Genomic DNA, 13,176 nt, shown 5'->3' with positions numbered 1-13,176 from the left:
TTTCCAAGCTTTTGGGACTTGCCTCTTCAAGACGAAAGCCAAGAACTCGTTTCCAGGCATCCTTGTAACTAGGGCACAGTGACACAGATCCAATGTGAATAGCTGAGAACAATTTAGCAGGCAGTGACATGAGGAAGAGGGTTCTTTGCAGAATTGATTCCTGGTGAGGGTGAGAAAGGGTGTCCAGCATTCAGGGGCAGCTGAACAGGGCTCAGGATTGAGGTCGCATACCCCACCACGGGGGAGGGCTTTTTGTGCTGTGAAAGGGGTTCTGGAATTCAATATGGCATGGACATTTGGCCTAGGAGCCTCTAGCCTTGCTTCTGTGAGCCCTCATGGTGAGTCTCAGGCTGCCTCTTTTTTTGACACGGAGTCTCACTCTGTTGCCCAGGCTGGAGTGCAGTGGCGTGATCTTGGCTCATGGCAACCTCCGCTTCCCGGGTTCAAGTGATTTTCCTGTCTCAGCCTTCTGAGTAGCTGGGGTTACAGATCCATGCCACCACACCCGGCTAATTTTTGTATTTTTAATAGAGATGGGGTTTTACCATGTTGGCCAGACAGGTCTCGAACTCCTGACCTCAGGTGATCTACCTGCCTTGGCCTCAGGCTGCCTTTTATGCCTGAACTAGGTGGGGTTTTGCCAATAAGAACCTCTACTGAGACAGCCCACCCAGGCAATGCTGGACAACCTGCTTGCTTTGAAGGCAGTGTTGTGCCAAGACAGGCAGCAACTGGAGGCTCCAGGGTGGCCTTGGAGTGGTCTGTGGTTGGGCCATTTGCAGGAGAGGAGGAGTTTTGTCAGTTGATGAGAACACCCTGTACTCTACTTGGGCAATCTGTCCACCCTTTTCCTACTGTTTTTTTGTTTGTTTGTTTGAGAAAGGTATCCTCTGTCACTTAGGCTGAAGTGCAGTGGTATGATCTTGGCTCACTGTAACCTCTACCTCTCTGGCTCAAGCAATCCTCCTGCCTCAGCCCCTGAGGAGCTGGAACCACAAGTGTATACCACCATGGCCAGCTAATTTTTATTTTTTGTAGAGATGGGGGTCTTCCTGTGTTGCCCAGGCTGGTCTCGAACTCCTGAGCTCAAGTGATCTGCCTACCTCGGCCTCCCAAAGTGCTGGGATTACAAGCATGGGCTACGTTGACTGGCTCTCCTACCTTTTTTTCCCCTGACTTTCCTTTTGCTTCAGACTACATCTAAACCAGATTCCACCTGGACATAGCTTTCAAGACTGGAAAGAATTGATCACCTAGAGCAGGAATGGTAAACACTTTCCATTTCTTCCATGAACTGTCACATTAATCAGGCAGAGAATGTTATCCTGCCAAGCCTGAATATGGTCATGTGGTCTGCTCAACACTGCACTCCTAGCATCAACCTCTAATAGTTTGTCAACACAGACAATCAAATATCCTCACCATCTCTGCGCCACAGCCTTACCTTAAACACCTAACAGTTTGGGCACGGTGGCTCACATCTGTAAACTCAGCACTTTGGGAGGCTGAGGTGGGAGGATCGCTTGAGCCCAGGAGCTCGAGGCTGTAATGAGCCATGATAGCACTACTTCACTCCAGCCTGGGTGACCAAGCAAGACCCTGTTTCCAAAAAAAATAAAAATAAACAAGAAAAACAAAGCAAAACAAAACACCTAATATATTATGATGGGGAGAGAGAAAGGCCTTTACAGTACTGTAGTGAAAAGTCAAATGGACTGGAACCTGCATCCGCCCCTTGGGGCACTATCCAGAACTTCTTGCCATTGTCATTTCAGCAGTAACAACACAGATTTTTATAGAAACTAAATTTATAAAATTTACATAATTAGGGAATGGCAAAGGAAGCACGTGTTCCATGGGATCTGCAGTCCTTATTAAGACAGAGGAGAACAGAGAGGGAGCCAGTTGAGGTGAGGGTTGGCTTGAAATTGGCAGCTCTCTGCAGAAGCCAGAACTGAGTAGATCTGAGGGGCTGGCACTGAAGGGCACAGTTGGGAGGACCCCAATAAGATTTCTCTTGAGACGCCATGGGCCTGTTGGACACTCTGCCCTCTCCTAGTGGAAGGCTCCTCTGCTCTGACCTTTGAGAAAGACATAGAAGCATTGTCCTTGTTTTCTCCAGCATGGAGACAACTTAAGGGCCATCAGGTGGTGGTTCTCAATCTGGGCACAATCATCAATGGGGGCAAGAAAATCCCCCATTACCTGTTGCTGCACAACTGGCATCCTTGACCCATTCAATGTCCTTAGCGCTCCTTTTCCCTTCCCTAAAGTTATAGGAGCAACTCAATGCCTCCTCATGCATTTCCAAATGTCCCTGTTTGAGGCTAACTCATTGACTGGGTGAAGGAAAGAGATGTGTCTGAACTCACCCATGCAGAGACAGGGATGGAATGAGATCTTGAACTCCTTAATCCAAGGCTCTTTCCATTGAGATGTTCAGGTAGAAAAAAAATAAAGTTATTTCTATAGAAAACTATATGTGTTTGTGCACCTATGTGTGTTAAGGAGACATATGTATGCATGACCCAACACAGTGTCAGCCTGAGAAACTCAAGCATTTCCCAAGAAGCTAGACTTTGTACATTTGAAATGGGATGGAAGTCATGCCCTGTACCGTAAGATTAGCTTCTCACAAACACCTAAGCTCACCCACTCCCAAAGTGCCTTTCTCTTCTCTATATAAAGTTAGTTTATATTACAGCAAGGTGTTACCGACATGTTGGGTTCAGTCTAGGTTCTGCTGTACACTGCACAGAAAGCCAATCACTGAGACAATGAGTAGTGCCAAGGAAGAAGGCTTTAATTGGGTGCTGCAGTCAAGGAGATGGAAGATCAGCCTCAAATCCATCTCCCTGACCAACTAAAATTAGAGGTTTATACAGCAGAGAAGAAATGTAATCGTGTGGAAAACAGGAATTAGGGAGAGGAAAGGAAGAGAAGTTGGCCAACAGGAAGCAGGTAATTGCATAGGCAATTATGATGGATGAGGGGTCTGACATCTCATTATCCAGATGTGGTGGTCTCGTGAGTTTCAGCTACTTGATTCTATCTGGGAGGACTGATGGTTGGTTTCCTGAGAAAGGAACTCAGATAAGACAAACATAACTTTCTTGAGTTTTAAGACTGGGAGGGCCAATTTTTATCTTTATTCAAAAGAAACTATAAACATCATTTCTAGGGGACAATTGGGATGGTTTTATAGGGACATTTTTGTTGAAGAATGTCTTTTGTTCTTATCTTTTTATCCATGGTAGTTACAGCTGTTTACACTCAGGACACGCAAACACTCAAGATACTGCCTCTCTGGCTTGTAAGGGACATCAAGTGATATGGTTTGACTGTGCCCCTACCCAAATTTCATCATGAATTGTAGTTCCATAATTTCCACGTGTCATGAGAGGGACTCAGTGGAAGTAATTGAATCATGGGGACAGGTTTTTCCGTACTGTTCTCATGATAATGAGTAATTCTCATGAGATCTGATGGTTTCATAAAGGGGAGTTCCTCTCCACATGCTTTCTTGCCTCCTGCCATGTAAGATGTGCCTTTGCTTCTCCTTTGTCTTCTGCCATGATCGTGAGGTCTCCTCAGCCATGTGGATGTGTGAGCCCTTTAAACCTCTTTCCTTTATAAATTACCCAGTTTCACGTATGTCTTTATTAGCAGCGTGAGAACAGACTAATACACCAAGGCAGCAAGTGCTTGGCCCTATCTAAGGGTTGGAGGATGACAACCATGCAGGGGAAGCAGAGACTGGGCCTTGCAGTGGAGCTCTATCAGAATTTCCTCTTGGGCAATAACTACCCTCTCCCATCCCTAATGGAGCTGCCATGTTCATTTATGACATTATTCATCCCTCTCCTCTCTCTCATGCTACAGCTTATTCATCTGGGGCTGAGCACTTCACCCAAACAAGGTTATAATTTCCTTCCTTGAAATACTTGAATGCATGATGCCTTTACCACCACATTGGAACTATGGTACCACTTGACTGTAGTTCCTTAATAGTAACTAAAACTTTGATGTTTGGGGAGCTGTTGGCATCTATATTTTAACCACGTGTGGAAATCCAGGCATCTGGGAGCCTGGGGGAAGTAAAAATGCGGAGAAAAGCAAGGACAAGAGAGGGGAAGCCCAGTCTCTGGTTCTGGAGGATTTGGAGGTCCATTTCCATCCTGCCTATTTCAAGGCTGTTTCTGAAACTTCCTTTGCAATAATTATGACAGTGAGAGAAATCTGACTGTCTTTGTTAGCTTTAAAACAGAGGTGATAACAGTCCCTTCCCGAAACTAACCCCCTCTTTGCTGGGGGACTGAAACCACCTTTGTAAGACTAATGAAAGGCTGCAAGGTTAGGATAATGGAAGGGGCTGGAATTCTGCTAAAATGTAGGCATAGTTAACGTTAATCAACCATTGTTATCTAGTTTGATTTTCTATAAGCCCTGTTTTGCTCAAGTCTTTTTAATCAGAGACACAAGACTTGTAACTTCCCCAATTGCTCCCATAGATAACATCACTACTGTCAAAATCTAAGATTAGTTTTTTTTTTTTTTTTTTTTTGAGACAGAATCTTGTTCTGTTGGGCAGGCTGGAGTGCAGTGGCACCATCTTGGCTTATGCAACCTCCACCTCCTGGGCTGAAGTCATTCTCCTGCCTCAGCCTCCAAAGTAGCTGGGACTACAGGCACATGCCATCATGCCCTGCTAATTTTTGTATTTTTAATAAGAGTGGGGTTTCGCCATATTGGCCAGGCGGGTCTCGAAGTCCTGGCCTCAAGTGATCCACTGCCTTGGCCTCCAAAAATGCTGGGATTACAGGTGTGAGCCACTGCACTTGGCCCTTAGATTAGTCTTTGAGTTGTTTTTCAGACTTTTGCTTTCTGGAGACTGACTGACTTCACCGGGAGCTGCGATTCACACCCAGGAACTAACTCCCACCAGAAACGGCCACCCAGAAATTGATGAGTGTGTGAAGACAGTTTGATTGGACTCCTATGATTTCATCCCCAGCCAATCAGCAGTTTCCATTCCCTAGCCCCTTGCTTACCAAATTATCCTTAAAAATCTTAGCCGCTGAGCTTTCAGGGAGGCAGATTTGAGAAACATCTCCCATCACTCTACTCAGCTGCCTTGCAGAAATTAAACTCTTTCTTTGCTGTTTTCAGTGTGTTAGGATTTCTGGACAGTGGGTAAGATGAATCTTGCAGGGCTATTACCATTTATACAACTGTTCCTTGGACCCCATGGACCAATGAATTTCTTCCTTTGTCTACACTAGTTCACAGTGAGTTTCTGTCATTTGCAATCAAGTTCCCCTAAGTAGGTCCTGAGTCTGCAGGGTGGACATCTGTCTCTCCTTGAGTGTTGCGGGAAGTCAGGGACCCCAAATGGAGGGACCGGCTAAAGCCATGGCAGAAGAACATAAATTGTGAAGATTTCATGGATGTTTATTAGTTCCCCAAATTAATACTTTTATAATTTCTTATGCCTGTCTTTACTGTAATCTCTGAACATAAATTGTGAAGATTTCATGGACACTTATCACTTCCCCAGTCAATACCCTTGTGATATCCTATGTCTGTCTTTAATCTCTTAATCCCATCATCTTCATAAGCTGAGGAGGATGTATGTCACCTCAGGACCCTGTGATGATTGTGTTAACTGCACAAATCGTAGAGCATGTGTGTTTGAACAGTATGAAATCTGGGCACCTTAAAAAAAGAACAGGATAACAGCAGTGTTCAGGGAACAAAGGACATAACCTTAAACTCTCACTGGGAACAAGGGACATAACCTTAAACTCTCACTGCCAGTGAGCCAGGGGGAACAGAGCCATATTTCTCTTCTTTCAAAAGCAAATAGGAGAAATATTGCTGAATTCTTTTCTCAGCAGGGAACATCCCTGAGAAAGAGAAGGCATCTCTGAGGGTCGGCCTCTGAAATGGTCACTTTGGGAGCAGCTGTCTTTTACGGTCATGCTGTGGGATGAAATAAGCCCCGGTCTCCTGTAGCACTCCCAGGCTTATTAGGATGAGGAAATTCCCGCCTAATAAATTTTGGTCAGATCAGTTGTCTGCTCTCAAACCCTGTCTCCTGATAAGAAGTTATCAATGACAATGTGTGCCCGAAACTTCATTAGCAATTTTAATTTCGCCCCAGTCCTGTGGTCCTGTGGTCCTGTGATCTCGCCCTGCCTCCATTTACCTTGTGATATCTTATTACCTTGTGAAGCATGTGATCTTTGTGACCCACACCCTATTCGTACACTCCCTCCCCTTTTGAAAATCACTAATAAAACTTGCTGGTTTTACAGCTCAGGGGGCATGATGGAACCTCCCGACATGTGATGTCTTCCCTGGACACCCAGCTTTAAAATTTCTCTCTTTTGTACTCTGTCCCTTTATTTCTCAGACCGGTTGACACTTAGGGAAAATAGAAAAGAACCTATGTGAAATATAGGGAGTGAATTTTGCCTGATAGAGTGCTACCCAGAGGGAGCTCATAATGAGGGCATCTGAGTGACAAGGGCCCTTTAGGCCAAGCTTCAAGAGGGTAATGCAGTGTTTCTACTAGAAAGGCAGTGGCAGCCCCGCAGCAGACTCTGGGAAGTTTTCACAGTAGCTTTCTGCTGTGTAGGAACTCTGCTGTTAACCTTTCCACTTCAGCCTGAAGCTACCCCAAAAATTTCTGGACACCCCCCGCAACCCCAGTCTTGAATGAGAGGCTCTACAACCTTATCGTAGACCCACCCATGACTCACAGGCAGACCTGCTGCCTAGACACACTCTTTTCAGTGGAGTGAACTTCATCTCCCTGAGACTTTTTGAAAATCTCAGGGAGATGAGATTATTATTTTAGTTGGTCCATCTCGCCATATAGAATACATGACTCAAATATTGTCTCTTCCAACCCATCCCTCTCTACCTGAGAATATTTTTGCAAATCCCATTGCGTGTGGGGAACAACTATCTTTTCAATAAATAATCCCAAAGCACCAGAAGGCCTGGGACTATCCCTGTAGTCCCAGCTACTTGGGAGGCTGAGGTGGGATGATTGCTTGAACCCAGGAGGCGGAGGTTGCAGTGAGCCATGATTGCACCACTGCACTCCAACTTGGGCAACAGAGACAGACCCTGTCTCAAAAAAAAAAAAAAAGCACCAGAAAACTGTTCTCAGCAGAGGTGCTCAGATTGATTTAAGGATGGATCTTGGAAGAGAACCTGCCATGTTAAACGTAGCTGGGCCTCCCTTAGAGATGTTGAATATTTAATGTATCCTGAACACCCTTCAGGTGCCACTAAATTTTTTTTTTTTTTGAGACGGGGTCTCGCTCTGTCAGCCAGGCTGGAGTGCAGTGGTGCGATCTCAGCTCACTGCAACCTCCAACTCCTGGGTTCAAGCGATTCTCCTGCCTCAGCCTCCCGAGTAGCTGGGACTACAGGTGCATGCCACCACACAATTATTTTGTGTTTTTAGTAGAGATGGGGTTTCACCATGTTAGCCAGGATGGTCTCGAGCTCCTGACCTCGTGATCCACCCGCCTTGGCCTCCCAAAGTGCTGGGATTACAGGTGTGAGCCACTGTAAATTATTTTAACTTTTCCACGAGATGAACAGGAAATGTCAGTGATGGACCGAAGAAAGCATTCCAAAAACTATTTCCTTTTGTCACTAGGGTTTGCTAAGCCTAGTTAGCCTCAGACTCAGCCTCGAAGAGGACAGAGGAGCACTTGTAAAGGTAAATGTTTTACTGCATACAGTTAATCTATTAGAGTTATGCTTGTCACTTAATTTGTGAGTGCAAATTATTTCAAGACAGTGTAGGTTTTACGTACTCTCCTGTTAAAAGCACTGATATTCTGCAGAGTAACAAATTCCTTCCTGGCTTAGCAAAGGATGATAATGAGTTATTGGTAGTATCACCATCAAGCTCTTATTTGCATAAGTAAAATGAAGTTAATATGTGGATAAAATAAAACTGAAAAATGAAATATTGTTAAAATAATGAATTTAGACACATTATTGAGCAGGTATGTTTGGCAACTGATTGGAATAGAGCATTTTAATTAGTCTCGTTGAATCAGAAATCAATATTGAACATTGTACAGCACATCAGAATTATATTAATTTCCTTTTCTGTTAATATTTGCATCATTTCTAGCATGAATCTCAAGCCCTTTCTTCTGGGGGTCAAACTCCATGCATCAGGAGGGAGATTGGGTGTCAGATCACCCTTTGTTCTTGCAGAGCGGGTGACTAACCAATCCTGAAACCCAGGAGTACCCCACTTAATCTTCTTAAAATAAACTCTCCAGAGATGTATTGCAAAATCTGAGTGCTAACCTTATTCTGCACCAAATTCAGCTTAGGGAGGGAAGTTAAGAACCTCAGTTGTGGGCAGGGTGAGGTGGCTCATGCCTGTAATCCCAGCACCTTGGGAGGCCAGTGCAGGCAAATCACTTGAGGCCAGGAGTTCGAGACCAGCCCTGCCAACATGGCAACAAGGCCAGGAATTCGAGACCAGCCCTGCCAACATGGCAAAAAAAATTCAAAAATTAGCTGGGCGAGTGGCTCATGCCTGTAGTCCCAGCTACTTGGGAGGCTGAGGCACGATAATCGCTTGAACCCAGGAGGTGGATGGTTGCAGTGAGCCGAGATCACACCACTGCACTCCAGCCTTGGTGACAGAGCCAGACTGTGTCTTAAAAAAGAAAGAAAAGAAAAGAAACCCGATTGTGGACTGAAGTCAGGCAGGACTTTCCATGGGGTTCCTCAGGTTTTGTGGTGTTAGTGGCTGGGAAGCACCTGCTTCCATTCTTCCCATCAATCCTGATCTCAGATATCCTGTGGATGCTTAATTCTATTAGTTCTGTTAATTATTATTTATAATAATTCTATCAGTGTTATATATCACCTCTGATATATAATTGGCTAGGCCAGGGGACTCAAGTACCAGATAGAGTTGACTCCAGTCAAGTCTATCTGAGTGTTGCTGTGAAGGCTTTTGTTTGTTTTTTAAACATGAGATTGACATTTTAATTAGTAGACGTTGAACAAAACAGATTAATCTCAATAATGTGGGTGGGCCTTTTCCAATCAGTTGAAGGATATTGAAGCAGGGTCTCACTCTATCATCCAAGCTGGAGAGCAGTGATGCAGTCATAGCTCACTGCAGCCTTAAAGTCCTGGGTTCAAGCAATCCTCCCACCTTTGCCTCCTGAGTAGCTGGGACTACAGGTACATGCCACCACGCCTAATTTTTTAATTTTTGTAGAGATGAAGCCTCACTATGTTCCCAAGCTGGTCTGGAGCTCTTGGTCTTTAGTGATCCTCCTACTTTGGCGGCCTTAACTTCAGGTAAAGATTGACTTGCCCTGAGGAAAAAGGGAATTCTGCCTGTACACTGCTTTTGGACTCACACTACAACATCAACTCTTCCCTGGGTCTCCATCCTACCAAGTTACTCTGCAGATTTTGAACTGGCCTCTGTAATTGCATGAGCCAATTTCTTAAAGTCTTTCTTTCTTTCCTCCACCCCCAACATGTGTGTGTATGAATGAAATAGGAAGGAAACAGAATGAAATAGAACCTCCTATTGGTTCTGTTTCTCGGGAGACCTTGATTAATACTCTACTTAAGATATTGGGCCGTCATTTGTCCTCACTGTGTCTCAGGGGAGGCCCATGAGGTTCCATCTCCTGAGGCCACCAGCCAGGAGACTCTGAGACCACTTTCAGTTACAAGAAAAATGACAGTAGTGCCTGGGTCAATGACTTCCTTAATCAATAGGTCAATGGATTCCATAGTCAACTTGAGAGTAATCCCTTTCGTAGTTGTCTTGAGAGTAGTGGCTTCCATAGTCATCTTGAGAGTAGAGTAATCCCTTCTATTCCCATGTCAGTAGGCCACTGGCTTTCATTGTCATCTTCATTATATAGTCTATATAATCCATATATAGTCTTGACTATATAGTCAAGATGACAATGAAAGCCAGTGGCCTGCTGACTTGGGAATAGAAGGGGGATTATTCTCTAACCTACAATGGACACTGTAGATTCTCCCTTGAGTGTGACCGGGTCCCCTTAGGTCGTATGTCTCCCCTGACCTTGCCAGGAGGACACCATGCAACTAAGTAGCTTAGATCAGAAATTGGAAAAGTATAGCCTGTGGGAGAACATCCAACTTGCCATCTGTTTTTTTATGGCCAGTGAGCAAAAAATGGTTTTTACGTTTTAAATGGTTGGAAAAAAATTGAAAGGAGAATAATATTTTATGATGTGAAATTATATCAAATTAATTTTCAGGGCTCATATATACATTTTATTGGAACACAATCACACCCATTGGCTTGTGTATCCTCTGTGGCTGCTTTCTTGATACAATGGCAGAGTTGAATAGTTGCAACAGTGTCTTTTTTTTTGTAGTTAGCTATTTAATTAGGTTCTTAAGACATTTAGAACACCAATTTGTGAGGATAAATTCCATTTGTCAGGGCAAACACAGATCACAGGTAGCCCTGGAGCTGAGAAATAGCTTTGACTTTTGGTAAAATTTGTGAGTCCACAGCTTTCTGATCAATCTTGCACTGCTCTGTAATCTCATATTTCTCTTTTTCTGTGTCAAAGATCTCACCTTCCTGGTGTCTGGGCTGCCGCAGCTGCTGCTTCTTGAAGTAAGCATCAGTAAGATGTTTTGGGATTTTTACATTGCTGATATCGATTTTGGTTGAGGTGGCAATGACAAATTTCTGGTGTGTTCCTCGTAGAGGAACTCATTTGAGGACCAGAGGTCCAGTCACAAGTAACAAGCCACTAGCCAGCTGCTTCAGGAAGACTACCCTCTTGCCCCTGTGGCATCCAGTGAGGATGATCAGAATGATCCCAGGGGTAATGCTGGCTCGCAGTTTTCTCACATGCTGACTGAAGGGGTTTTTTGCTGTGGCTCAACAGCTTTCGAGGTACATCTTCAGTAGGATAGCATCTAGGCATTTTGTGAAGTTTAACCACCTGGGTACCACCGTTCTTGTCACCACCAACTGGTTTTGTAACAGTTGCAAGAACCTTCTCCTTTTTCTTTTCAACCTTTGATTTAGCGGCTGAGTACTTCCTCTTGTACGTGGCCTTTATAGAATACATGGCAGATCGGGAATACCTGCCAATTCCTCTGACAAGGACAGGGTTGTGGCTGCAATAGGGCTTCCCTTCTTGGGCTTTTTAGCTTTAAGGTTACCCTTGTGCACCTTGCCACCAGCATCAGCCTTCTTGGCTTCGGGTTTCTTCTCTTTAGTGTCTGGCTTTTCAACTTTTTCACCCGCCATCTTGTGAGATGGGAAAGAGCATCTTAGTCCCTTTTTGTGCTGATACTGAGTAATTTGTAATGAATGTATATATTTTTTCTTTTATTTAGAGATGGACTCTTGCTTTGTCACCCAGGCTGAAGTGCAGTGGCGTGATCACAGCTCATTGCAGCCTTTAACTCCTAGGTGCAAGGGAACCTCCCACCTTGGCCTTCCTAGTAGCTGGAACTACAGGCATGCATCACCACACCAAGCTAATTTTTAAATTTTATTTAGAGGTGGGGTCTCCCTCTGTTGCCCAGACTGGTCTGAAAAACCCTGGCCTCAAATTATTCTCCTGCCTCAACTTCCTGAGTCACTGGGATTATAGGCATGAGTTACTGCACCTGGAAATTTATTGGCTCAGAGTTCCAGAGACTGGGAAGTCCAAGATCAAGGGGCTGGCATCTGGCAAGGAGGCTCTTCTTGCCACATCTTCCCATGGCAAAGGGGCAAAAAGTGTGAGAGAGAGCAGAGCCTCAAGCCCTTTCATAATCAGCATTAATCCATTCATGAGAGTAGAGCCTTCAAAACTTAAACACCTCCCATTAGGCCTTACCTCCCATCACTGTTGCATTGGGGATTAACTTTCCAACACATACTTTTTAGGATACACATTAAAACCATAGCAAACAGAGACCATATGGCTCACAAATTAAAATATTTACTGTCTGTTGCTTTACAGAAAATGTTTGTCTATGCTTGGTTTAGATTTGTTGCTGTCCATGTATACCTAAAGCTGGGAATGAGGGCTGTGTGGATGAGGGGCAGACATTTTAACATGATCAGGATTTTATTAAGAAGGAAGAAAGAGGGAATTAATACAGTATAGGAAGTCAGTGCTGTTCACCACACACGAGACTTCTCAGACTCAGTTTTCCCATCTACAGTTGTGAGGTATAGCAAAATATATATCATGGATATTATGGGGAATTGTTGAGAATTCAGGAGAAGGCATGTAGACGTAACTGACTGACAGATTCATGAAATAACTGCCTGGATGATTGCGTGGATAGATGGATGGATTGATGGATGGATGAATAAATGGATGGATGGATGGTTAGGTGGGTGGATGGATGGATGGATGGATGGATGAATAGATGGGTGGATGGGTGAATGGATGGATGGGTGAATGGATGGCTGCCTGGATGGATGGATGGATGGGTGAATGGATGGATGGATGGATGGATGGATGGATGGATGGATGGATGGATGCAGGGAGGGAGGGAGGGATTGATGGATAGATGGATGGGTGGAGGGATGGATGGATGGATGGATGCATGGATGCATGGATGGTTGGATGGATGACTGGTTGGATGGGTGTGTGGATGGATGGATGGATAGATAGGTGGATGGATAGGGAATGGTTAAAGTGAAGCTGGGAAGGTAAACCAGCCCATATTATGCCAAATAGATATGGCTTTATTCTGCAAACATGGGGAGCCTTTTAAGTACTTTAAGCAGAGAATGACAAGGTGATATTTGCATTTGAAAGAGATAACATGGCATTTTGTAGCTGGCTAGAGCAGAGAGGTCATTTGATTGAAGAGCAAAAGGAACAAAATTATTGCGGGATCTGGCCAGCAGCCTGCAATGCAACAGGCCTCTCTCTTTGTTCCCAGGTGGATCGGCAGGTTGAGAAATAATAGACACACACAAGATAGTGAAAGCTGGGTCCAGGGGGGTCACCGCCTTCTGGTCCCGTGGTGCCAACAATGCACTGGATATGCCAGCATTTATTATTAAGTTTAGTGAGGGTGGGGGTAGGTTAGTGAGGGATTTAGGGTCATTTGATTATGAGGTGAGATGGTCATATGGGGATGAAGTAATTCTTTAAC

General features: G+C 44.5%; 2 pseudogenes; one reads left to right on the top strand and one right to left on the bottom strand.

Moving 5' to 3' along the window:
* LOC116459210 (beta-glucuronidase-like) overlaps positions 1-2,232 on the top strand; it is a 35,751-nt pseudogene extending 33,519 nt beyond the window's left edge.
* An 8,224-nt stretch (positions 2,233-10,456) lies between these two features.
* On the bottom strand, positions 10,457-11,320 carry LOC116812201 (large ribosomal subunit protein eL6-like; annotated as a pseudogene).
* Positions 11,321-13,176: the final 1,856 nt, after the last annotated feature.

The sequence above is a fragment of the Hylobates moloch genome, unplaced genomic scaffold (genome assembly GCF_009828535.3).
Source record: "Hylobates moloch isolate HMO894 unplaced genomic scaffold, HMol_V3 SCAFFOLD_1, whole genome shotgun sequence".
NCBI classification, from domain to species: Eukaryota; Metazoa; Chordata; class Mammalia; order Primates; family Hylobatidae; genus Hylobates; species Hylobates moloch.
Note: the sequence above shows the minus strand (reverse complement) of the source record. Positions and strands in the feature narration are given on the sequence as shown.